The sequence below is a fragment of the Formica exsecta genome, unplaced genomic scaffold, assembly GCF_003651465.1.
Source record: "Formica exsecta isolate Colony F162 unplaced genomic scaffold, ASM365146v1 scaffold86, whole genome shotgun sequence".
Lineage (NCBI taxonomy): Eukaryota > Metazoa > Arthropoda > Insecta > Hymenoptera > Formicidae > Formica > Formica exsecta.
This window is the reverse complement of record NW_021853632.1, coordinates 72,016-75,789: the sequence shown is the minus strand read 5'-3', so window position 1 is coordinate 75,789 and position 3,774 is coordinate 72,016.

The window sequence follows — 3,774 nt, the reverse complement described above, 5'->3', positions numbered from 1 at the left end:
ATTTAAAATTGCAGCCGGATAAATGCGAATTTTTACGCAAGGAAGTGATTTATTTAGGTCACATTATTTCGGAGGATGGAATATCTCCGGATCCGTCGAAATTAACAGCAATAAAAGAATTTCCGACGCCAAAGAAAGTGAAGGATATACAATCTTTCATAGGACTAGCCGGATATTACAGAAAATTCATATAAGACTTCTCAAGAATAGCCAAGCCACTGACTAAATTAACAAAGAAAACAGAAAAATTCGAGTGGACAATAGAACAGCAAAATGCTTTTAAAATATTAAAAGAAAGTGCTAATATCCAGACTTTACTCAAGAATTTATAGTGACCACCGATGCCTCCGACTATGCAATCGGAGCGGTATTGTCACAAGGAAAAGTAGGCAATGACCGGCCAATTGCTTACGCCAGCAGAGTTTTATCGCGGGCGGAGCAGAATTATAATACAACAGATAAAGAACTATTAGCAATTGTATGGGCTGTAAAACATTTTAGGCTATACGTATACGGTACGAAATTCAAAATCGTAACCGATCATAAACCATTAATCTGGTTATTTAATATAAACGATCTCGGATCGGGATTGATCCGATGGAGGTTAAAGCTCGAAGAGTATGATTATGAAATTATTCATAAAGCCGGACGAGCGAATGCGAACGCCGATGCACTGAGCATCGTATCGTAATGTAAAAAGAGACACACATGAAACAGAAGAGGAGCGAAAAGTCCTCGCAATAGAAGAAGAAACGAACTCAGACGAAGAGAAAAAATATACGGAGGAAGAGAAAATACAGATATTATACGAATATCACGATGCACCCACAGGAGGACATCAAGGAATCGAGCGAATAATAAAAAGAATCCGCCTAAATCATAATTGGCACGGATTAACAAAAGACGTCGAAAAATACATATCAAAATGCGAATTTTGCCAAAAAAATAAATTATCGCAAAAAAATGAAGTACCGTTAATAATCACGGATAAACCTTTCGAAAAATGCGCGTTAGATATCGTAGGACCGTTAACAATAACGACCAACGGAAATAAATATCTATTAACATTTCAAGACAATTTAACGAAATTCAGTAAAGCGATACCGATTCCAAATCAAGAAGCGAACACGGTCAGTAAAGAATTCGTTACAAAAATTGGTCTCGAACATGGAATTCCGGAAAAAAATTTTAACGGATCAAGGCACAAATTTCTTAAGCGAAATATTTAAAAATACATGCAAATTATTAAAAATAAATAAAATACAAACAACTGCCTATCATCCGGAAAGTAATGGCGCGTTAGAACGATCGCATCGAACATTAGCCGAATATTTAAGACATTATATAAATGACGACCAGACAGACTAGGACGAATAAATACCCTTCGCAATGTTCACGTATAATACGACGCCACACACAGCTACGGAATAAAATACAGACAACCGTCTACCATCCGGAAAGTAATGGCGCACTAGAACGATCGCATCGAACATTAGCGGAATATTTAAGACATTACATAAACGAAGACCAGACTTCCGTTTCCGGTACGTAGAGTGTGACACGTGTGTGTGTGGAAAGAGCTTTTTGACGGTGGTTGAGAGGAGAATTAGAAGAGTGACAGGAGAGAGGTGTTGAGTAAGAGGGAATGGAGGTGAAAGAGCGAGTGAAAGAGTGAAGGGAGAACTAGATGAGGGAAGGGAAAGGATAAAAAGGGCATTTATGAGCCGGCCGTTGTGTGCGAGTGGGCACGGAGTATAGAATAGGCAGAGTGGTAAACGCGACGGGGCGCTAGGAAAATAGCGCGCGCTAGGGAAAAGAGAGGTGGAGCGCTAGTGAGCAACAAGGCACGCAGCAAAGAGAGTAGATAGAGGGGAACAAGGATAGTCAAATAGAGACGAGAAAGAGGAGATAAGAAGCAAAAAGGAAAGGAGTATAAAACAAGAAGTTGAAAAGGGAAACAAGAATAGAGAAGTAGGAGAGAATGGATAAAGGAGGTATAAAGCATTCGAAAGAGAGAAAGGGAAGCGTAGGAGATATTTCAGAATTTTTGAAAAAGAAGAGAGAGAGAGAGAGAGAGGATAATAAGAATGAAGAGGATTCGATGCTTAGATCAAGTAAAATCATAGTAAGATCACCAAAGTCGATGGGGGAAAAAAGGAGGAAGATAGAGAGGGATGGGAAAGAGAATTGAGGGAGGAAGCAAGAAAGGATATAATAATAGGGATAAAAATGCTAGGAGAAGAAATAAGAAAGGATTTAAGAGGGATTAAAAATGGCTTAGCAAGACAAGGAGAAGGGATAAAAAAGGAATTGGAAAAGATAAGGGAGGAAGAAAGAAGGGAGATGAGAGGAAGAATAGAAAATCTGGAAAGGAAATTAGAAAGGTTGATAGAGGAAAGAAAAGGAAGAGTAGGGGAGGGGGGCAAGGATGGAACCGGGGTAGCAGGAGAGGGTGAAATAGAAACAAAAATAAAGGTAATAGAAAAGGAAACTAGAACGGAAGGAACGGGAGGATAGAAGAAGAAATATAGTAATTAGGAAAATAGGAATGGAAAAAGGAGATGTAAGAAGAGGAGTAGAAAAGATCTTGGAAAAATTAGGAGTAGATATAAAAATAGAGAGTGTTAAAAAAGTTGGGATAATGACGGAAGGAGTGAGAGGAATGGCGGTGGAGTAGTATACAAAAGCATACATTCTGGGTCACATTTTTTCCTCCACCAAAATCAATTAAAAAACACAAATATCATTCATAAAAGCAACAAAATTAAAAAAAGATAACCAAGGGCGTCCTTCGAACTTAGCATAAAGACATACACCCGTATTCATATATGGTCCTTATCTTAAGGATTGAGGAAGCCTTATTGGAGGATTCCTTATTTTAACAAAGCTTCCTTGTTTCATAATGAAACCTTAAGGTCTCCTTCCAGAAGGAACTTGTTCTCTAGGAACTTTTGGTAATTTACGGTTAAAAACTTGAATTATGCCACTGCCGCGAAATAACCTAATACTTTTAAACTGACTTCGACTTCTCTCTCAGTGCCTCTCATAAAATTTTTGTAAAGAAAGTTAAAAGTGCAATTATGGACTGTGAATAAAAAAACGTCCATTTTACTGAAACTGAGCGGATGCTCCTTGCTCAGTTAATAACAGAAGAGAAAGTTATTGAAAATAAAAAAACAGGAGCGACGGATTTAAAAGATAAAGCTGCAGCTTGGGAAAGGTTTACATTCATATCATAAATGATAAGTATATTAATTTATGAAAGGTTATTTTAGAAAAAAAAAGTTAAATACTGCAATGAAAGTCCAGCGTCTCATGACGGGTGGAGGCGTTTCACCGGCAGTGCCAGTTAATCCAGTTATGAACTTTATGGATGCTGCCACTCCAAATTTAGATATTGAAGTGCCATGTTCATTTGACAGCACAGCTCAATTTGAAAAAGAGTGTATGATATATTTTCGTATTTATTTCTTGACCTGAAAAAACAATTTTTCTAGTTCAATGACATTTGTCAATCTAATTTGTTTGTACTTATCTCTTTTCAGACCATATAAAAAGTAATTCAAATAAGAGGCAATTAATAATCTCTGACGATGAGGATGAAGATTCAATATTAATAGATGATGTTGGAAATTCTTCACATGGGAAATAATTGCGTCGCGTTCATGTTCGATGAGATTCGATACGAACTCGACGGTGTGGAGATTGATCGTAACAGAAATGTTGGAATAACTAGCACACTCAAGAACTATGTAACGATATCATCCGATAAAA